The sequence below is a fragment of the Simochromis diagramma genome, unplaced genomic scaffold, assembly GCF_900408965.1.
Source record: "Simochromis diagramma unplaced genomic scaffold, fSimDia1.1 OVJJ01000411.1, whole genome shotgun sequence".
NCBI lineage: Eukaryota > Metazoa > Chordata > Actinopteri > Cichliformes > Cichlidae > Simochromis > Simochromis diagramma.
In genome coordinates, this window is record NW_024386735.1 from 1152062 (window position 1) to 1176342 (window position 24281).

General features: G+C 42.2%; 1 protein-coding gene and 1 long non-coding RNA gene across 2 annotated transcripts in view; one reads left to right on the top strand and one right to left on the bottom strand.

The window, feature by feature from the left end:
* filip1l (filamin A interacting protein 1-like) overlaps positions 1-24281 on the top strand; it is a 103561-nt gene that overhangs the window by 15997 nt on the left and 63283 nt on the right. The window lies entirely within an intron of this gene.
* On the bottom strand, positions 19721-21087 carry LOC120737262. Its single transcript, XR_005696712.1, has 2 exons — positions 20775-21087; positions 19721-20375 (listed from the first exon to the last, which is right to left on the bottom strand). It is a non-coding gene; the product is annotated as an uncharacterized LOC120737262 (long non-coding RNA).

A 24281-nucleotide genomic window follows, 5' to 3' on the forward strand; every position in this document is an offset into this window, starting at 1 on the left:
GCTGAATCACATTTGGAATATTCACCTGAATGTACCCAGAATGGCAGCATGGCGCCCCCTGTTGATGAACAGATATGTCCCTGCTGCCCACTGTGCAGCAGTGTGGCTGCACATTTTTACTAATCCAACAAGAACTGATGCCCAAAAAACAAAAACAAATAAGAGATATTCCCCATGACTGTGCATGCAGAGCTATTTTTCTCCAGTCGATACCAGTAAAAAGCATCATCAGTGCTCCACTTCTGAAATGCTAGATGATTACTGAATCTGATGCCTGCCTCCGCGGCATAATCCATGTATTGGAAACATGCTAAGATGACACTGTTACAGTTTCTGGCCAGTCCAAACATTTCATTGGATTGCATCATCCCGCTGAGAGGAGGCCTAGATATAAGAAAAAAATGTGCAACGGTGCTCTTTTTCATTAGACGCACATTTCAGCAGCCATAAGGCCTGCAGCAGAAAGTCGCCATCATCCACCCTGCTGATTTACAAAAACCAGCATGCCTCCATTTGAGCTGAAACATCTCTATTCGTCTCCAAGCGTAACTCCTCCGCCGCTCTGGAGGAGTTACAGCGTGTGCCTGAAGCTGTGGACGACTTCAGTGCAGAGGAATTCCCAAAACTGCTTCTCCTGCTGCTTTACACTAATACTCGCAGGAAACATCTTCAACGGTTTTACGGCACCTCTTCCAGCCTCGAGGCCCGAATCCTGGTCGCTACCTGTTGCTGCGGCAACCGCACTGTTTGTAAACATTTCACTGTTTCTCTTGGACCAACGAAGGAAACCCCTCCAGCTGAGCGTGTTACTCTCTGACAGCCTTTCTCTGGGTGCTGACCTATTTAGCAGTGTTTAATAACACTTTAAGTGAAGCAGTATGAGTAGAAACACTAGACGTATATTTTTATTTTATAATGGAAACACTTTTCTTGAGAAGACCCACACCTTTTTTTCCACAGTTTAAAAGTGTCCCTGTCCTCTCTAGTGTGCATATTTGCCCCTTAATGGGTATTACTGTGGCCATTAATGCACAGTATGCGTGCCTGTATATGAGTAAAACACCTAGATGCTGTTTCGGTGTAAACTCGCTGACTTTTGTTACATTATTGGCCTCTAAACTCTTACACTCTTAAACAGTTAAATACAAAACAGCAGACCTCTGCTAACAGCTGTGAAGCTCACTGTCTTGAGATCACAGGCAAGCTTGCATATTTCCTAAGAGGTGCTTTTTATTTATTTCACTGAGTCTTTCTGTATTTTTTGTCAAGTATTTTTTTTTTTATCTTTGATTTAAAAATGCTATAAGTAGTTTCTGTGGTGGCCCTGAGAGGTCACTCAAAGAAAGAGCAGCAAATAGGAAAACGTTGTACAACAAAACACAACTCAAGTTAAATAAAACAATGAAAATAGACATAAAAACAAAAAAACCCCACAACAACACACTTTTATGGCATTTTCCCCCTATTTGCTGGTGTTTTCTTAAGTTGCAGTCTGTTTGACCTTTCAGGGCCATTGTAGCTCTTTCTCCTTTCTGGCCAAAAAGTGATTTCCAGTATTTAAAATGTTGTAAATGGCTTGATTGTGTATAATATATCTCTCATTATGAGCCAGAAAGGATATCCCTGTCACTAGGGAGAAGCTGAAATCAACTTGATGTAAAGTTTATATATCTTTTATTTATTTGGGTAAAAAGTGTCACTGACATTAAAATGGCTTTTTCAAGAGAGATCTGACTGAGAGAGCAGCAGAAATGGCAACAAATGAAACATCACAGTTCTATCAAGATATTGTAGGGGACAATAACACAAGGTCAAGAAGATCATTTCAAAACAGGTTATTTCTTTATGCACTGTGCAATCCATTGTAAATCCTGTTTACAGCAGTCTATTTACCAATATAAGCAAGTATATTAGGCATAAAATAAACACATATAAACATCAAAATCTCTTTTTTGGTGCAACTAAGTTTGAGCTAAAAGGAAAAGCGCTGTTTTGGGATCTCACGACAGTGTGACCTTCTTTGGCTCCAAATGCCTTTGCAGTTTAATCATCGCTGACTCTCAAATTATATGTGTTCCTTTTTGCTATTAGAGCACATGGCCTTGCATACACAAAAACGCATAATTATGATTGTGAATAATGATGCACGTGATCGAAAACGAAGATGCCGTGACATCATTCAGCAGAAATGCATGCAGAGTAAAAGATGTAGAAATGAGTTTATAATAACGAATGCAATAAACAGACTTATACAGTGACATGAAAGAACAGCATAGCTGGGACCAAACACTAAAACTGGACTTTGATTACACCAAACTTTGGTGGTGTTAAAAATAAGTGACATGTTACAGTTATGTGTGATAATGTACAGCGTTAAGTAAATTCTTCAATTATTTCATTATGAATTTGCCCTCCATGAAGAACAACTTTCTATTTCACATCATCACTTTTAATGGTTCAAAGAGTAAATTTTTTCCATCTTCTGGGAGTAGAATGAATAGAATTTCCTGTATACAGTAAACTGCTGGAACTGCTGTAAAATTGCAGGAACATTTGTACAATGTCCTGGTCTTTGTAAATACAATTTAATGTAGTAAATGTTAATGCTGTTGAGTGAAAAGACAGCAGCTGTAAAATTTTATTTTCAGTTAAGGAAAAAACTTAAACTTGAGCTCATCTAAGCAAAACAATGATATATCAAGTCCCAACACTGTCCGTGTTGGTTACTGCACTGGGTGTAATAATGTTGCCAAAAACATTCCAACGCTAGCGAAGTTTGAGGGGCTTATATTTTAAAATGAAATTCTCAGTTTTCTCTTCTTAGCTGATAGGATGGTGTGGTCTTTTGCTAATGTACCCCATCTGTTTCAGAGATTCTCTTCTGCATGCCTTGGTAGTAATGGGTTGATTTTTTGAGGGGTTTTTTCCCCCTTTCCTATTATTTGAAACAGCCCAGTCATTCTCCTCTAACCTCTGGCATCAGCAAGGCATTTTCTCCCAGAGAACTGCTGCTCACTGAATGGTTTCTCTTTCTCTATAAACCCTAGAGATGGTTGTGTGGGAAAATCCCAGTAGTTCAACAGTTTCTGAAATAGTCCAACAACCATGCCAAAATCCACGGTTGTTGGAGTCCACTGTAAAATAGCAGCCTCGTGCTGGGAACGACTGTTTTTGTACAGCTTATAGTTATAGAAACCACACATTTAACATCTGTTGTTTCTTTTTAATAAAAGCTTTTGAGGTAAGCTAACCTGTTGCTGCCTCAAAGCTGAAATGATTTTTCCCAGTGCTGGTTTAGAGGTGTATATTTTAGTCTCTAAGCTGGCTAACACAGACAATTCTGTTTGCACTGAATGAAAAACATCTGTGTCAAAACTTTTTAGGAACCAAGATAAGCAAAAAAGCTGTTTTTTTTTTTTTTTTTTAATAACACTGGATATGTTCCATCCAAATCCGGTGGGATTTGGGAAAGGTTACCTCTTAAAGTGATTCTAAGTGGTGATTTAGTCCACACTCTGTTCAGTAAGCAGCACGCTACCAGAAGATCTGCCCCTCCGTCTTTCCCACCCTTCTCTTCCCTTTCTCTGCTCTCTTTTGATCTGCATTTCTCTTCCCCTCAATCATCCCGACAGCAGCGTGATGTCAGGCTGCAGGAATTTTCTCTGTAATTTCTCGGTGTATGTGTCTTTGCAGTGGTGGGTGTGTGCACACATGCATATGTTCTGTGCGTGTCTGCGAGATTTCTGCTCGCATGCCACCAGCTTGCTGTTTGCATTTCAATGTATGTGTGTGTGTGTTTGGCTGAAAAAGAGTGAGGTACCTTCTCTTTGTAGCACACCTGTTTACTCACCTTTCACCCCAGCGACTTTAATGGCCCTTTTCCTCTGCTTCACTTCCAACACACATAAAATGTGAAGTCATCACTTCAGTAAAAAAAAAAAAAAGGCCTCTTTTATCTTTCAGGGATACCAAATGCTTATAGGAGAGAGTCCTGATGCCCTGATGAGTTGTTTTCTTAAAAGATTAAAAAACATCTGGGGAAAGGCTTTGTCTTCTCGTGCCTTAATGTGGCACAGAACGGGCCTGGTCTAAGATTGTGAGTCCCAGCAGTCCTAGAAAAGACCTAATATCATAAAGCTCCATAATAATAAGCCTAATCGCTTTGTGAAGAACTCACATGTGTGATAAAATAACTTAATGGCCATTATAACTGGCCTTATAAGGCTTTATGAGTTAGTGACTGCCTGGCTGGCTGGCTTGGTGAGTTCATTGCGTAAAAACTCTTTGAATGAATGAGCCTTTTGACCTGGTAGGAAGTCAAAGAAACCTTGGTGGTCTCTGCTAGACAAGACTAAACTGCCAACTGTTTCCAGTAACAGCTCTGCTTTTGGCTTCGGCCATCGTCCTCTTTGCCTAATGAGAGCACAAGGTAATGGAAGGGCCTCGGGAAAGGCAGGGGAGAGAACTCATGACTAAATAATTTAGCTCTTTTCATTAATAGCGCCACACCAGAATGGATGCCAGTGTTCGTCTGTCAGTTTGTAAGTACATCATTGGCTCCAGACAGATCAGCTCCAACATTAAAACCACTGACAGGTGAAGTAAACCTGGAGTCTTACTGTGAAACACACCACATGTCCAAACAAGCTCATAGATAGATAGATAGCTTGACACTTCATTAATCCCCTCAGGGAAATTCAGGCATCCTGTAGACATAAAGTAAGCACGGGCAAAGCATAAAATGTCCACAATACATAAAAACAGTTAAAGAAACAAATAAAAGGTGCATATCATCCCCATAAAACTAATGATCAGTGTTATAAAATATAATAGCAGCGGGGGTAAAGGGGTTCAATATAAGGAGATATCGACTCCATGCCTCATGGCAATGCAACTCCACAGTGGCAGCAGGCAAATACCAAATGCAGTCCCCTCACATCTCCATCAGATCAATCATTCATGCGATGGGTGTGAGTGAACCCAATCCACGCAGCCCTGAGGACCCGATGGATCCACTGCCAACGACTTGGTGGTAATATTAGACCATTAATTTTAATGTCGTGGCATTTTTCAACAGCTGTTGGATGGATTACGATAAACTCTCTCTGTGTTTATACACCACTCTGTATTTAATCATTAGTTATTATTAATCTCTGGATCGCTTCCACAGTCTGTCTTTTTTCCTGTCTCTACTTTACCCAGCCTCCCCTCTCTGAGTCTGGTTCTGCTGGAGGGTTTTTCCTGTTAAAAGGGAGTTTTTCCTTTCCACTGTTGCCATGTGTTTTGTCACAGTGAGGCATTTGATTTTTGGGGTTTTCTTTCTAATACTGTGGAGTCTTTACCTTGCAAAAACTTGTTGAAGTGACTGTTGTTACAATTTGTTGCCATATAAATAAAACAGAACTGAATTGAATTAGACTGAAAACAGACTCTTGGGGTGCCCAGATGATGACTACCCAACAAAACTGCTTGTTGTTGTCTACAAAAACTGAAACAATGTCAACATTGTTTCCAAATAGAGTAGATTACAAATTGAGAGCAGATTACTCCAAAAGAGAAATCAAATGCATTTGTTTTTGATTGTGAACAGACATCTCACACAATGTTTTCACCACTTAAACTAATATTGCTGGACGTTAACTATTTATGGTTTTATACATCTAAATTCAATTTCAGTTGTTGCATGGTGAAGTTCATGTGAAGGGTTGTGAGCTTGGGCCACAACTTTGTTACTTCGCATTGTTTCTACTGAGAAACTTTTTTTTATAATTTTGTTTATTCATTTTAGTGTGATCTATAAAGACAACAGGAAATAATACAAACTTTTCAAATTAAGAGCATACAAAAACAACAAATATAAAAAGACATAACATTACATTTTCACCCTGGGGCCAGTTCGTGGTGGGGTGGTTAGTATAGCAAGAGGGTCCATTAATGCATGTTCTCCCAGTGTCTGCTGTAAACTGTCAGGGTTCCTGGGTCAGTGACCCAGTGTTTTCAGTTACGTTGTCGTTCCCACGTGTGTTCAGTTCAGCCAGCCATTCAGTCTTTCAGTCAGTCCTTTCATTCCTGCTCTGTTCATGACCCGTGGTAGGTACCTATTTAAGATAGGACAGAGCCATAGGCACACAGTCAGTTAAAATGGGTTTAATTTTAATACAAAATAAAAGTAAACGTGTAACAGCGGCACCTAAAAACAATTGAAAGCTTTACTTTATTAAGTACGGTAAAAACGATAAAATTGTATGATTGCCTGGGAGACAGGATAAGCGCTGCGGGGATCCTGTTAAAAACAAATCAACATATCACACACGTTAAAAGGGACGGCAACTCACACTGAACCCCACTGGGCAAAACACTATAAAAAAAGGCAAATCTTCAGTGCCGTCTTCACTCAGGCCCACCGTGGTGCATGCAACAAGCGGCATGACAAAAAAAGATTTGTTTTCCACACAGCGTCTTTACTGTCTACAACAATATATATATATACAGGGGTCGGCAACCCTATAGCTGGCACGCAAAGGGTTAACTGATGGCACGACCATAGCTGGACTGGCCATCTGGCATACCGGGCATTGCCGATGATTTTTTATTTATTTTTTTGTAATGGTATAAACAATCAAAGGTGGTGGATTGGCCAGATGCTGGCCGGTGTATAAAAATAACTCAGTTGTTTGGTGGTGGCTATCGCGGAGCTTCCACAGATTCAGTAACATTAGCAAGTGGTGGAGGCCAGCGGGTGGATGAGAGAAAGGGGAGGCAAGAGGAGAGACTCGAGGCAGCCGCCGGTCCGAGTGTCAGGTGAACTGAACTTCAGGTAAGAAGTTGTGACCTGCAGTCTATCTGGGTCAGATATAAACCAAGTTTATAGTCAGTTACAATAACTTGTACTGCGTACTAGCTAGCATGAACTTTATTTTATTCATAAGTTAGTAGAGTTGCCAACCGTCCCGTAAAAAGACGGAATCGTCCCACATTCAGAGAAAATATTATGCGTTTCGTATTGAGCTGAAAAGGAACACAGTTTGCCCCGTACTTGAGCTAGAATGGAAAAAGACACAAAGCTGGAGTTATTCTGTCGTTACGCTGTCAGCTGCATCTTCTTCTCTCATTCTCTCTCCCTCCCTCTCCTGTTGCTACTTCAATCATGAAACTGATCAATGATCAGCTGATCGGCTTTTCTCTCTTGTTTGTTTATCGCCCACTTTGCGCCAGAAAGAAGAAACCGCCAGATGTCGCGCTAAACAACAGCTTTAGCTTGATCAGCTGTTGTTAGAATTTATTTAATATTAATTTCTAGTATCAGGTGATGTTTGCTGGAGCCACAGCAGTAAAAGCTGCTGGTCATGATGTCGGTTTTGATATCTGGTGAGAGGGAAACATGAAGATGAAACCAGGAGATGTCCTTACTGAATCATCAGAGCTGAACAGGTGATGGAGAAACAGGTTTACCTTTTAGGTGACATGAATGAGTTGAAGGGAAGTTATGAACTGTTTCTGAGAGACAAATAACACCAGGATTCTTTTCTAAGTAGGGGAGACCGGGGATAGTTGTAACATTTTTGACATTTCTGTCTGTAGCTTGGAGCTCTTTTAAGGTAGTGGATTCAAAATGTAATGCAAAGTATTTACATGTCTCTGCTATTAAATAGTGCAGCTATTTTCTCTGCAGCACAATTACCCATTGCATGGTATGGTCTCAAACACGAAGAGTGAAATGTTACAATTAACCCCATAGTCTGGGTTAGTTGTAACATATCCTGGGGTGAAATGTAACACAATGAAATAAGGGTACTAACAAAACATTAACGTGTAATCTTTGTTTATTCAACACATGAATGCACTTACATCCATTTATGTAGCTATGTGTGTGTGTGACAGAATGCAGAAATCTAGCTTTTGAACATATTCCAACCCCCCAAAAAAGACAAGTTATGGAATTTTCTGCAACTGAATATTTCATTAATTTTGGTTGGTCTTCCTTGAGTTTGGCCTCATTGGCTCAGTGGGCAATATAACCTACAACTCTTGCACCAATTTTGAACATAACAATGAAGCTGAAAAAATGTAGTTGTTCACCAGCATCGCAATTCCATTACTTTTTATCATGGCTTACCTTGGTGTGGTTTGCAAAGTGCTTCAGAAAGATGAGGAAATCTGTTTCTTGCACCCATCCTGATTTATTTCCACTACCAGTACTTCCTACTGGTCCATCTCTGACACAGTGGTCTGTATAATGTGTGTGTGGGAACACAAACAGTGGAGGAATTGTGTTGCCAATGGCATTACCGCATATACAAATGCGACCAGTGAACCTCTCTCTGCTGATGTCGTTGCCCCAACTTGTTTAATATAAGTTAAAGTAAAAGTGTGGTAAGTTGTAACATCTGCATTATTGTTACAACTAACCCAGACTGTTGCTGTTACAACTGACCCAGACTCCTATAGCCATGAACTAGCTAACATTACAGCCAACGGCTAAAACATTAGCACTAAAGACCTACGCAGAATATATCCCCATAGACATACAAATAACATAATTTAAGTTTGATGAGTTTAACTGCAAAGCAGATAATCCTATTACAAATTGAAATAAAGTAGAAAAACTTACTTTTTGGCATACAAATTACTTTTTTTCATGTTAAATTGTCTGTGTTTGACAAAATGTGCTGATTTTTCACATGTGATAGCAGAACTGAATTGGGCATGCACAGGATGAGTCACATCATTTGAAACTTAGCCCTGATTGGAGAAATTGGAAGTGTTACAACTGACCCACGTTACAACTATCCCCGGTCTCCCCTAGCTGACAGCTGGTAACTGTGCAGGGGCGGCTCTAGCAAAGTTTTGCCAGGGGCCAGGTAGGGCATTAACAGTGAAAGGGGGGCACAAAGAAATACTTTCTTATTCTGTAAATGGTCTGTATTTGTATAGCGCTTTACTTGGTCCTAAGGACCCCAAAGCGCTTTACACTATACACAATCATCCACCCATTCACACACACATTCACACACTGGTGATGGCAAGCTATAGTGTAGCCACAGCCGCCCTGGGGCGCACTGACAGAGGCAAGGCTGCCGGACACTGGCGCCACCGGGCCCTCTGACCACCACCAGTATTCTCATTTAAAATGTCTGGCTGTTATTAAATAATTATCTGAATCTTACAACCAAAGTTTTTATCTGATGTAAAATGTATAGAAATCATACATATACCAACAAGACTGTACATCACTGTCACAACAGTGTTTGTTTTCATTCAAAGGCTTTATGGCTTTAATACCTGGTGGGCCGGTCTCTAGTCAAAATGCCCGGGCTGATTTTTTTGTCCCAGTCCAGCCCTGGGCACTACACGCAGTGAATTAATCTGAGAAGGTGCATTAAAAAATAAATGGCCGCACCAGCGGTGCACATCGCAAATTAGCTGGCATAGACACATTAGTTGTGCCGCTTCTTAATGACGGTATGTTAGCTAACAACCCCAACTACCAGATTTAACTTGTAATTGGCTAAAAATAACTTCACCTACTGGTGAGGGGGACATTGTTAGCTTTCCACATTCCAACACTTCAAAAGCTTCGGGAGCTTTCCGCTCAGCACAGCATCAGCACCACGGAAATATATGGATACATCCGTAGACTCGAGACAGAATTCACAATGCGTTTTTGGGACTTTCAGGTGTATAGACCAATGTTTTTTTTTCTGATCAAACCAGAAAGCTTTAATGAGCAGCTAGATTTGTTTTGCATTAACTGGCTGAGTTAATGCCAGTTAATGCAACATCGAAGCAGTTGGAATCCATAGCTGTGCCTGTTCATGGAGCTTGCATTTTCACCTGTTGGACATCACTACCTGACAAGTTTAACTGTCTTCAGAGCATTGCAGAGGCCTTATTGACAGTATTTGGCTCTACATGTCTGTGTGAGCAAATTTTCTCTCACATGAAGAGTGTCCTCAGGTAGCCGTCTGAATGCTGGACACTCGGAGACCTGTGTCTCTGAGTGGGAGACCAGAGATCACTTTAACATGTGTATCCCTGTATTAACAAACATGCCATATTGGCCCAGTTTATTTTTCTTATCATTGTTGTGAGGAGACCATAAATAGCATTTGTATTTTCTGTTGTACACTTCATTTGCTGTTATGGAGTTCTTGTTATGGATAAAAAGTGTCTTTTTTTGTTTCAAAATAGCTGATAACTATTCGCTGATAGCTGCCAACATCTGCGAACAAATATAATTCTATAAAGTTCTTGTATATAGTGTGTAACTGTTAATATAGAGCGTTATTAAATTTATTGCTAATGCAATCATATGGCACACTGACTTCTGAGGAAATTTTAGATGGCACTCGTCATCAGAAAGGTTGCCTACCCCTGTATATATATATATATATATATTTAAATATATGAAGGGTAAAACACTAAACCAGGAGCGGTTCCCAGACTCAGGGGTCCGTTCTTCGTACCTCGCTAAGTAAGTTAGCTGGATTTGATTGTTGACGATTTCGCGTGATCTTGGATCGTTCGGTTTTTCCGAAGCTCATCCGGGACTTGCTGTCATAGCAACAGATCCGTAAGCGTAAACCTGCTCGGGAGCAGGCTTACTTTATGTAAACAGGATTAGATCGCGGCCACTCAGGTATGTCCGCTTCATGTATACGAAAGCAACAGCGATATTTTACCACTGTTCTTCCATAAATAAATATTATCAATGTAACTAAAGATAATGCAGTACTTGATCCTTTTATTGATTCCATACAGATACATACAGGTCATTTCCTAAAAAAAGGGAAATGTACTATTAATCATTCTATTTCATGTATTTGATTATTTCAGATGTAATTCATATTATAGAGTAGTAATAGTAAATTACTTCATGTAATCAAGATGAGAGACCACGGCTAAAGCGAAGGTGGATTTGGGAAGCCTGTTGCAGCCATGTCCTGTCCGTATACGCGAGCCACCCATTGCGGAAGGTGCAAGATTGATAAGGAGAGTTTTCAGAATTCAGCGTATATTGCGGGATAGACAGGATCCTTTAGCTCAGCGCGACAGTGTGCTCATAGAGAGATATCGATATTCCCGTGAGGGTATTATTTACTTAACCAACTTGTTGACAAGGGGGTGCAGGACCACCACCTGTCTTTTTGTGCTCTGCCCTTTTCTTGGTTGCTGTTATAAACAAACAAACAGATTATTTCAGGGTCTCTTTTCAAGAGACTAAAAGCAATATAAGTGATAAATATTACCATACTGTAGAATATTCTTATATTTCACTTTAACTTGTTCCCATGTTCTAGTGGGTCCTGTCGTGGCTCTAATGTGAAAGAGGATATAATGTAATATAATATAATATAATATAATGTAATGTAATGTAATGTAATATAATATAGTGTAATATGATATAATATAGTGTAATATAATATAATATAGTGTAATATAATAAATTTACCCTACCGCCTACTGGTGTTGGCCAGAGGGGCCGATGGCGCGATATGGCAGCCTGGCTTCTGTCAGTCTGCCCCAGGGCAGCTGTGGCTACAACCGTAGCTGCCTCCACCAGTGTGTGAATGTGAGAGTGAATGAATAGTGGCATTGTAAAGCGCTTTGGGTGCCTTGAAAAGCGCTATATAAATCCAATCCATTATTATTATTATTATTATTAAATTACTTACGAGTTTAATTTGTCAGCAACTTTCTGCCAGCCCTCTCTCCTTGCTTTTGCAGCCTTTGCAGTGTTCCCTTGCGTTTTAATTAAACTCTGAAACTCCTGAAATCCCTCAATCAAGAGTTCTTGCTCTGCTGCCGAAAAATACTGAGCGCGCTCCTTCGACATTTTCGCCGACCAATCAAAGGGTTGCCGATCAATGTTTCTACTATCGATGCGTAGCCCCTGTTAAGCCACCCAGTGATCTCACATTACTTCATCCAGCTATACTAATCGTCAACAACAGGTGTGTTCGGAGAACCGGAATAGCGAGCTCAAAGTTAGCGCGATGATTTGATCTTGGATGTGTCATTTGATCTTGGATGTAGTAAGCGAGGTACGAAGAACGGACCCCAGGTCTCACCTGTCACAAAAACATCATCACCCTGCACTGTGAGTCCTGCGTTTGGGTCATCTCTTCCTCGCCTCCACACACAACCACTGACATAAACAGGCACTCTGGCCTAATTCCACAGTCCAAAAACATACATGGAGTTAGGCTAATTGGTATTAATGGTTATAGGCCTAAATGTAAATTTGTCCACTAATTATTTATTTAATTGATGCCCAGATACCCACAAAATTAATAAAATTTCCATCAGCTATGCTCTTGTGTAAATAAATGCTAATATGAGAAGTGACATGAATGCAGAAGTATTTTAAAATGTCATTCTGTCAGATAGTTAGCAGGGGGAAATGACTCCACTGCCATTTCCCCCTGGTTGATGAGAAAGTGACCCCCACTGCTCACTGGACTAATGACTAGGGATGGGTATCGTTTAGGTTTTATCCAATGTTGGTGCCAAACAGGTACATATGAAATGGTGCCGGTGCTTAAACAGTGCTCGAACCGGTGCTTAAAGAATGGAGAACACACACTTTGTCCAAAAACCTGTTATGTTTCTATTTTTAGCGATCTCTTTTTTTCTGCTAACCAAGTTAGCCTTTTCTGTTGATACAACATACCTCCTTTGGTTGGAACAGGTGCTTAAACAATGGAAAACACAAACTTTGAAGACAAGAAGACAGCCGCATGTAACAACAATGGTGTTTGCTAGTTCACCTTACATGCATTAATTTAATAACGTGGTTAGCCTACTCAATGTAAATTACACACGAACAACATTAAGCTACTCACAACCTGGTGCTGAATGCCCAGAAGACAGTGGAGATTATTGTGGACTTCAGGAAGCACACAGCCCCACTCCCCCCCATCATCCTGACTGACACCCCCATCACCTCTGTGGACTCATTCCGCTTCCTGGGTACCACCATCACCCAGGACCTGAAGTGGGAGCCCACCATCACCTCCGTCATCAAGAAAGCCCAGCAGAGGATGTACTTCCTGAGGCAGCTGAAGAAATTCAACCTGCCAACACGGACGATGATGCAGTTCTACACTGCAATCATCGAGTCCATCCTCACCTCCTCCATCACCGTGTGGTACGCTGGAGCCACTATCAGGGACAAACAGAGACTGCAGTGTGTTGTGCGCTCTGCTGAGAAGGTGATTGGCTGCAGACTCCCATCTTTGCAGGACCTGTACACCTCCAGGACATTGCGGCGTGCAGCTCGGATCTCAGCTGACCCTTCTCACCCTGGACACAGTCTGTTTGACCTGCTACCCTCAGGCAGGAGGCTCCGGTCCATTCGCACCAGAACCTCTCGCCATAAGAACAGTTTCTTCCCCTCTGCTGTTGGACACATGAACAATAACCATATGACTGTCCCCGCCACTAACACATGACCCTACGCTGTGTCACTGCATCATTCCATGTTTGGCACTGATCACCACCTGCACTCATGTATATATCTTTCTACGTAGCACTCTTAATTCTTATTCTCATGTATATATCTCATGTATATCTCATGCACATATCTTTCTACGTAGCACTTTTAATTCTTATTCCTACTTTTATTTTTTTTCATGTCTATTTAAGTGCTATTTATGACACTATGTTTGCACTGAAGCACCGCAGGAATTTCCTAATGTTGTAAACCTGCTCAACATTTGGCAATAAACCCCTTTCTGATTCTGATTCTGATTCTGATTCTCACCCAGAGAAGAACGGCTGCTGCTGCCATCATCATCATTTCTGCTACACTGGCAGGGCTAGGGTCTCGCCCTATGACAGCTGGGATAGGCTCCAGCGCCCCCCGCGACCCTGAAAAGGAGAAGCGGTAGCGAATGGATGGATGGATGGATGGCAGGGCTAGGGGCCAGACTTTCCTCTTTGGGTTCTTGGGGGATGTTGCTAACTCCGGGTCCGATAACACGCACCACACCCGCAGTAGATATGCTCGGTGTGAGGTCTCGCAGCAAGCTATCAAATACGGTGCATTTCTCGGCTTTTAAAAAAACGCTATGCGTCGCCAGGTATTTCCTCAGATTCGAGGTGTTACCTCCTTTGCACAGTATCACCTTAAAGCACTTGTTGCAGGCTGCTGAGTTTGCATCTTTTGCTGTGAAATACAGCCAGACTTTTGACCGCTTCGCCTTGGGCATTTTTAATCTGTAGCTCTGCTTTAAAAGAACGTACGTACCTGAGCCCGCCTACTATCCTTGGAAAGGTAAAATGATTGGCTAGAATCCAAAGTGTATGACATCCCAGGAAAAAAAAAAAGCTCCAAAATAAAGCACTGAAATAAAGCACCAAAATGCGTGCTGCTTTTTGGTCTGGTTACTACCGTTTATGTCAGAACGACATCGGTACCCATCCCTACTAATGACCTCAGTAAAGACTTCTTTAGTGGTATATAGTTGGATGCACCCACTTCACCTCTACATTAACTCTGTGCCATGTTCATTTAGTGAAGTCTGCTCCCAAAGATGATAAAGCAGCTCGTGATTTAGGGCGGGGCTGTGTGGTGATTGAAAATCCACTACTGTGTGAGCCTGCAGCTCCCCTGAACTTCATGGTTAGTCGTCGATTGTCACATTTAACTTCAAAATACCAAGACGGCACCTTCACCAACCAACAGGTGGTGTCATGGTGGTTCACACCATTGACTGTAGAAAACATGGACGACGCGACAGCTCCCCAAAAATGAAGCCAAAACGTCTCTATCGCCCCCTGGTGTCTGGCTGCAGTATAGGTCATAAACCCCGCCTCCTCCATGTTAGCGGATGGGACTGGGGTCAGACTAAAATAAATTAATTCTCCTTAGATAATTTTTTTCCAAAGATTCTTTCTTTTGTTTTCAGTAGTTCTCATCACGCTGATTGATGTTCAAGGGGTCTCCTCTCCCATAAGTTTGATTCTAATTCCTACCGCGGTGATGTTAAATAGGGGTGAAACGTCATCATAAAAGCTTTGACTGGCAGCTGCAGTCACGGAGAAACTTGCGTATCTCTGTTCGGGAACAGCAGATAGAGCGTAGGCTCTGAGAGGACACCCAGCGTTTACGCTACGAAAACACGACCGAGTGTTTTAACCTGACAGCCTGAGGTGTTCTTCAGTAAACTGGACTACCCGACAGAAGGACCCGAGGCCCCGCTGCACTTTTTTGGTAAGTTAAACGTGTTTGTAAGCTAATCTGTAACTACCGTCCTTAGCTAGCTCCTGAGACCTAGCTAGCTAAAATGAGTATTATACTGTAAAAGCAACAGGTTGCACCCTGCTTCAGCTCCTGTGCAGAGCTGAATATTAAATATGTGCAAACAACAGCATGTTTTCAGTCTCTTGCCACATCTGTAAAGACAGTAACAATTTTTTTAAAAGCTTGTACTTCAGTAACTCCTCATTAATCAGGAACTATGGATTAAAGTACTGTAGTGTACTGTAATACTGAAAAAAATGTAAGCGAAGAACTTCAGATCCTGAGTGTGTGAGGACAGAAGAATCAGCTTTATTTCAATATTGAGGGATAAAATGTATATCTGAGTTTGATGGTTCTGTTGTCTTTGTGATTACAGGAGCTGCCCTCAGATTCAGACCTCAGCTCCATTGAGTGACAGCAGACAGATCAACCAATATGTTCATATGTTAACTGTAAAATGAACTGATGAAAACAGTACAAAGGTTAAAGTACCACACGTGCTGTAGTGAAAGCTGCAGCTGTTTTATTGATAAAGTTAAAGACAAAAAAACAAAAGGATTAATCACTCATGTAACTGTGTCACTATATATCAGCATTAACAGGACCTCAGTTTGGTGTTTCACAAAGCTGCTGATCTCAGACCTGCACAGCTTCCGTTTTAAACACTTGATGTACTCAGCTGCATGAAGAGCATATGAGATTTTCTCTAACACAATTAAATAAAACCTGATGAAGGTCAAAGGTCGTCACTTGTATGTTGAACTACAAACTTGTTATCTGGAATTTTTTCACAGTTTTTTTACACATAGTGTGTTATTTACCATAAAGTGATTCAGAGTTATTCATACCAGAGTAACCAGAGAGGATCACATATTTTTAAATATATAACTTTCTACAGGACTGAATATAATATCTTTATGTAAAAGTCCGGAGCCTCTGGGGAGTATCCGAGTATTTATAACATTACACAAACCAAAGGTCTCATCACAGTGTTGATGAAATGCTGGGTTTATCCATCTCCTGGGGTGGGCCTTCGGAGGAGTGCTGAAGATTTCCCTGTGAGGGAGCTGCTGGTGAAGATCATGAGTCCTGCTTGATCAATGCGATGAGCTTCAGTGTTCCTGGTGTTTCTTAAATGAAGCCTCTTACAGCGGGTCAACAGAACTTATGAAAGAAAGGGAAGCTGTGATGAAAGAAAGGGAAGAAGTTTCTCCAAACCTCTGGACCCAGGAAACCCAGCTTGGTCCTGATGGTCTCCCTCACTAGTTTCTCTCCAGGGTGAATGTATCTGTTGATATAATATGGACTCTATTATTAAATAAAAATAACAAATTAGACTACACTACTGAAACGTTCTGCTGATGTTTTTAAAGTCTCCATGTTACCAGGGGCTCTGAAGATTTAAACAGTTTTAGATCCATTACACTCACAGTCTTATGTTAAAATCTCAAAGGACAGCATTATATTTTTGATATTAACAGTAACTCTGGGCCTCTGTAGAGTGTGCAGCTGATCTCATCACTGTCTAAAAATGGATAAAAAAACATAAGTGTTGAAGACTATTAAGAGTAGCAGGTGTGTAGCATCGCTAACTAGCTAGTAACAAGCCTCCAACACAGTGCGTATGCTAGCGGCTAATCTAACTAACGAATTAACAACAGAGTGATTTTAGAACTATAAGATGATGAGCTGTGTGTCTTTTTTATAACAGTGACATGGTTGTATTTACCTTAATTAAACGAGTCGTCAGTTGCGGTAAACCGGCAAAAAAACTCGAGCATCCGGGCTACGTAAAAAGTGTAGGGGGGCGTGTTTGCGGTCACGTCCAGCGGGTGTGTGGGCGGGAGCGTTACACAGTCGCTCCACCTCAAGTCACTACTGCGCAGACTCTGGCTCCAAATTTGCAAGATGGCAGCCTCCACAAGCGGGGTATTTTGGCTTCATTTTTGCACAATGGTAGGAGGCGGTGTCGCGTCGTCCATGTTTTCTACAGTCAATGGTTCACACCCATCTTTTATATACAGTCTATGTCTACAAGCTGGAAAACTAAGATTGTTGTTGTTTTAGCTTACTCACTGTTTAGCTCAAAACACCACTTAGCCGAATTATATCAGGAAGCTGTGCCAGCATGGGCTCTGTGTGTGGGTACACACCCACATGTAAGTGTATACACACCTAAAAATGAGAAGCTGTTGAGATGTTTAAACCAAACACACACAAACACGCACACACACCTATTAATTTTCCCTCTGTGTCCAATTGTGTTTGTGCTTGAGTGATTCTCTTTTAGTGTGCTTGTCTTTATTGCCAAAAAGCATACTGAGCGGCCAATTCTATTGCATAAGATCTGAGCACCTGTTAATCATAACATCAACTCCTGGCACTGATCTTTGCTTGCAAAATGAAAAATGAGCAGAGTTTATTCAAAGCGCGCTGACAAGCACGCCTTACTCTGGTTGGATGGGATTAGTGAGAGGACAAAGCGCGGTTAAGTCATCTCTGGGCAGTTTCACACATGTCGCACGCCCATTCATTCATGCTGTTTGTGTCAATAAGCACTTCGGCAGATGGAAATGGTGATCTGTTGTTATTATATGAGAATCACAGGTAGAAACACGATAGCTTCAGCAGGTTGACAGTTGGATAATACGATGACTTCATCTGAAATATTGACAGGTCTGAACTGGTTTTCGGCTTCGAACACAGTCAAAGTTTTCCCCAGTTAGACTTTGGCCATACACAGAGGATAACAGAAGCTCCCATCCATCCATTCATTCTCTTCCACTTATCCAATCAAGGGTCACAGGGGTGCTGGAGATTATCCCAGCTACCATAGGGTAAGAAGCAGGGAACACCCTGGACGTGTCACCAGTCCATCACAGGGGTAACAAAGGCAGACTCCACAGAGAACGACCCCAGCCAGATGTGGATTCAAACCCAGGTTAACCCTCCTACGCCCCCCATATAGAAACTCAATCACTAAAATGGTCCTGACAGTGTTATCCGAGGTTTCTGTTCACACATGGTGGCCAGTTACCGGAACTTGGTCTTCACACCTTCTCTGCTGACAACAACAATGTCATGGAGAAAAGTTTTTTCTTGCTTTGTTTGTAAGCTTTGCTTTCTCTTGGCACTGCTGCCTTCCAAAGTCTATTTACATCCTGTGTTTATTTAGATTTGGATGGTGCTGCTGATGCTGCAGAGCAGATGATGGGATTTTAACAGTTAACGGCGATTAACTCCAGTGTTATCGCATCGATCAGCCGAAGTCTGCTCCATCAAATCGTTTTGTTTGTTTTTTTTACCCCCTTACATTTAGAAAGAAAAAAGAAAGGTGTTTTGTGCTTTGTAACTACAGTCAAACAAATTTGTTTCCCATCTGTTTAAAAATACATCAGCACAGCTGGCCGGCTTGCTTTCGCACACCCATTTGAATGTTTCCAAAGATTTCTTTGCTTTCATCTTGGCTTCCTGTAACCAGTAATACAGATCAGAAAAATCAGGGACATCACTCACCCGAGATACAATGCTGATCTCAAAACTAATTTATTTGACTCCCACCAGGACTGCAGGGGACTGATTTGGAGAAACATCAGATCCGATCTGATCCTGTGCTATTTTCCTGTTCCCTCAGTGAACATTTTCATTTTTTTTATGAACTATGTGATGTATTTCAGATCCATCTTGGAAATTTTGCAGATACGTGATACTTGCACATGTAAGAATCCCAGCAGGGCTTTACATGTCTGTGACCCTTGGATTTGTTGCGCAATCCCCGATCAAATCTGCGCTCTCCAGCCCCAAATATGTATCTTGCATTTGTGAACTTGAACAGGCTGCAGTTGTGCTGTAGTGACTAATAGCTGTGTTTCATTAGAACACTTACTGTTCTGATGACACAGGCTGAACCGCATGTTTGCTTTACATATTGCAAGCACATTACTTAATTCTTCACAGACACACTTGCTCACACATTTCGAAGAGCTCTGTCTATCGCCTGTAGCCCAGATCTCTGAGTAAGCCGATGTGGAGTCTGTCTTAGACTGCAGGGAATTACCTCAGCTTTGAATCATGTGGCGCCTTGCCTAGAGTGTGCACAATGCAATCAGCCAGCCATCTTTCTTACTCATAAACTGTCAGAGGGCCTCACACAGAGGCTGGACACAAACTGCAGGAGTCAAGTCAAACACACTGTTTCTTTCTGTGTTCCAATTGGGCCGTATTAGGATTAAAAATATGACTTGAACTTTGTGTTAAATAGTAAGCAGATACAGTTCAAACAGAGTGCACATGGGGACAGATCACAAGCCTAGGTGTAGCTGGGGTATCACCAAATATGCTGTGCAGGTGTAGCTGAGCCACACTCGAACATATGGCTGTTGGGCCAGACATCCTGTTGTGATGATGGAGGAGTACAACGCTGGAATGACATAGGCTAAAATAATAACTTTTGTAACTTTCATGGTATGTGTGTGTAACCTGGACGTGTGTCCCTCTATCTATAAAGAGATGATCTATACTGCTCGCCCAAGTGCAATGTCTACAATATCTGAATCTAGGTTTGGGAAGGAGATTGGCGGTAGCGACTCTGTAAGAGCAATAAGACTTCCAACCCACATAACACGCACAACCACAGGTTTGTGAAACAAAGTTTGCTTTATATATTTCTTCTTTGGATCAGTTCCCTTTGCTCATCCTCAATGTAGGGATACCTTCAAATGCAGTAACCATCTCAAATGCATCACAAAAATAATTGAAACAATCAAAATAGATGTAAGACAAGAAACACAATATTTCAACACCCCAAAGAAAAGGAAAAAGAAAAGAAAATAGCATGTGAGTGTCCAGTTCCTTATGGTGTCAGTTTATTCAGTTACCCACTGTCCTGGGTTAAGAACTGAAAACGACCTGAATCTCAGGCGGAGAAAAAGTAGCAAAGAAAATGATAAGGTATCTCTCAGGTGGGCTTCCTTTTGTTTTTTTCCCTACCGCCCTCCTGGTACGGCAGGCATCAACGTGTCGGCGTCCTTACACAGAGAAGGCCTCCACAGCAGCAACAGTGTCTTAGACCCACGATACCAGCTCCTCACTTGGCACCCATGGAACTGTACCTCAAAAAAAAACCAGTCTGCACACAAATACGCAGAACGTTAGATGTCCACATTCCTTAAATGTCCTTGTTCCTAATGTCCTTGGTTCTTTTGAAATATTAAAATAAATTTGCATCTTGTGACACATTAAAAGTAAATACACCGGTATTACTGTGCATCACCCGCAGTTACAGCTACAGCACAGCTATTGCACGTGAACTGCGCATAACCACTTAGCTGGTCGCGGCTGAACTAGCAGGCCCAAGAAAGTAAAAACACTAGACACTCATAATAAACAAAACTGTCACAACATTGCAATACTATGAAAACACATCTTAAACATCATTAAACACATTTACTACTATTCTGACTGGTTAGTTATTTTTTTCAGTGCATTGAACTGCAATAGCGGTGCTAAGTGAGCTAGGCTAACTCACCAGAATAGTTCAAAAAGTTCGGAGAAATACTCCGACTCCTTTCAGGTAGGTACCCGTCTGTGGTTCACCGCTAACGACAGCTCTCTCACAAATGTTAATTGAACCTCTTTTCTCTCTTTCAACTGGAAAAAACCGTGCTCCGCGGCAGCATGGAGTTTTTCCTTGCCGTCCTTTTTCCTCTACACCACACCTTCACGCGCACGGAGCTGCAGATGGCGCCTTCAGGGCAAGCCCGGAAATTAAACTATCAAACAAGTACTACGATGCATTCAAAGAACCCTGTACTTCTGATTGCTGTAAATCTTACCAGGGTTACATGTGTTGTTGTTGTTGTTTTTTTAAAAGCTAATGTGATCTGTAATTTTTAATACGAATGCACAGCCCTAAAGTTGGTCTTCTGTTTTCTGAGTAGATGTTCACTGTATGTAAAATGCTTCCAGTAGAATTGTATTTAACACAAATGGAAGAGGAAACTGGAGTTTTATTATAGGTGAAGTGAATGAAGTGGCTTTCCCGGTCAGGCAACTTGAGATAAAATTTAACGTAAATGATTGACTGTTGTACTGTAATTAAAAGTTCTGATCCACCCCTCATTTCTTCATACTTTGCTTCTGAGCTGTCAGACTTTCTTGTAACTTCTAAAGTGGTCTTGAGCAACAGTTCTCCAGGCTACTCATTTTTAGTCCAGTCCTTGTACCTGACTGTATTAAAAGGCTTTTTTATCTTTATTTTGAAGCCACTTAAAAATGTGGGAATCCTCTTAAAAACCCTATTTTCTTAAGCCTGCAGTGGGATATGGTCAGTGACTCAGCTGTTCTGACTGGAGCTTTAAAAAATGCACACACCTACACAAACATTTTGCCTTGATGTTTAAAAAAAAACATGTAAGATACGATTGTGGTAAACTCAGATGTTGGCTGACTCCACTCGTTTTAATCTGCAGTTTAAAGACAGTTTTAAATCGTATAAAGAAGCAAAAACCTACAACATGTTTTTACTGCAAACTGTGTGTCTGAAATCTAAACACTAAGAGGATATGATAGAACAGCGGGCGCTGGAATGATTTTACTACACCTTGACTTTTGGCATTCAGTGGTGCCCATGACAGTCTCCTTCAGATATGTTGTCATTCTTTACTCATGCCTTAAGTACAGCACAATGTAGATGAAACATGGACTTTTAGTATTTCATTACATATAGTACTGTACAAAAGGTTTGACCTAACCTTCATTGCTTCCAATTTTAACATTTTTCTTTGGACATTGGCTGCTTTTTCACTCATTTTCAGTCCAGTCCTTGTACCTGACCATTTTCAGATAATCTTTTTGTGTGTTAAGCCATGTAAATCTGACCTACGAATCAGTCAAACATAAAAGGAATCATGTATATGAATGTATATATATATATATATATATATAAAAAAAAAAAACACCCAGCACGCCCCCTGCGGGCGGTTTATCCTTCAAGCTCGGGTCCTCTACCAGAGGCCTGGGAGCTTGAGGGTCCTGCGCAGTATCTTAGCTGTTCCCAGGACTGCGCTCTTCTGGACAGAGATCTCCGATGTTATTCCCGGGATCTGCTGGAGCCACTCGCCTAGCTTGGGAGTCACCGCACCTAGTGCTCCGATTACCACGGGGACCACCATTACCTTCACCCTCCACATCCTCTCGAGCTCTTCTCTGAGCCCTTGGTATTTCTCCAGCTTCTCGTGTTCCTTCTTCCTGATAGTGCTGTCATTCGGAACCGCTACATCGATCACTACGGCCGTCTTCTTCTGTTTGTCTACCACCACTATGTCTGGTTGGTTAGCCACCACCATTTTGTCCGTCTGTATCTGGAAGTCCCACAGGATCTTAGCTCGGTCATTCTCCACCACCCTTGGGGGCATCTCCCATTTTGACCTCGGGACTTCCAGGTTATACTCGGCACAGATGTTCCTGTACACTATGCCGGCCACTTGGTTATGGCGTTCCATGTATGCCTTGCCTGCTAGCATCTTGCACCCTGCTGTTATGTGCTGGATTGTCTCTGGGGCATCTTTACACAGCCTGCACCTGGGGTCTTGCCTGGTGTGATAGACCCCAGCCTCTATGGATCTTGTACTCAGAGCTTGTTCTTGTGCTGCCATGATTAGTGCCTCTGTGCTGTCTTTCAGTCCAGCTTTGTCCAGCCACTGGTAGGATGTCTGGATATCAGCCACCTCCTCTATCTGCCGGTGGTACATACCGTGCAGGGGCCTGTCCTTCCATGATGGTTCCTCGTCTCCCTCCTCTTTCTTGGGTTTCTGCTGCCTGAGGTATTCACTGAGCACTCGGTCAGTTGGGGCCATCTTCCCAATGTATTCTTGGATGTTCGTTGTCTCATCCTGGACTGTGGTGCTGACACTCACCAGTCCCCGGCCCCCTTCCTTCCGCTTAGCGTACAGCCTCAGGGTGCTGGACTTGGGGTGAAACCCTCCATGCATGGTAAGGAGCTTTCTTGTCTTTATGTCAGTGGCTTCTATCTCCTCCTTTGGCCAGCCTATTACCCCAGCAGGGTACCTGATCACGGGCAGGGCGTACGTGTTGATGGCCCGGATCTTGTTCTTACCATTCAGCTGACTCCTCAGGACTTGCCTGACCCTCTGCAGGTACTTGGTGGTTGCAGCCTTTCTAGCGGCCTCTTCATGGTTCCCATTTGCCTGCGGGATCCCCAGGTACTTGTAACTGTCCTCTATGTCTGCAATGTTGCCTTCTGGTAGTTCAATCCCCTCAGTTCTGACTACCTTCCCTCTCTTTGTTACCATCCGACTACACTTCTCCAGCCCGATGTCATTGCTGTATAGCCTGGTAGTGTGGATCAGTGAATCGATGTCTCGTTCACTCTTGGCATACAGCTTGATGTCATCCATGTACAGGAGGTGGCTGACAACTGCTCCGTTCCGTAGTTGGTATCCGTAGCCAGTCTTGTTAATGATCTCACTGAGGGGGTTCAGGCCTATGCAGAACAGCAGTGGGGACAGAGCATCTCCTTGGTACATCCCGCACTTGATGGTGACTTGTGCTATGGGCTTGGAGTTGGCCTCTAGTGTTGTACGCCACATCCCCATTGAGTTCCTGATGAAGGCTCTTAGGGTCCCATTGATCTTGTACAATTCTAGGCATTCCAGTATCCAGCTTTGGGGCATTGAGTCATAGGCCTTCTTGTAATCAATCCAGGCAGTGCACAGGTTGGTCAGTCTGGTCTTGCAGTCTCGGCTGACTGTTCTGTCTACCAGTAGCTGGTGTTTTGCGCCTCTGGTATTCTTGCCAATTCCTTTCTGTGTCCCACTCATGTATTGACCCATGTGCCCGTTCATCTTAGCCGATATGATGCCTGACAGGAGCTTCCATGTAGTACTGAGGCAGGTTATTGGTCGGTAGTTGGAGGGGACCGGTCCCTTCTTGGGGTCCTTGGGGATCAGGACCGTCCGACCTTCGGTTAGCCATTCCGGGTGTCTCTCGTTAACTAGCAGCTGGTTCATTTGTG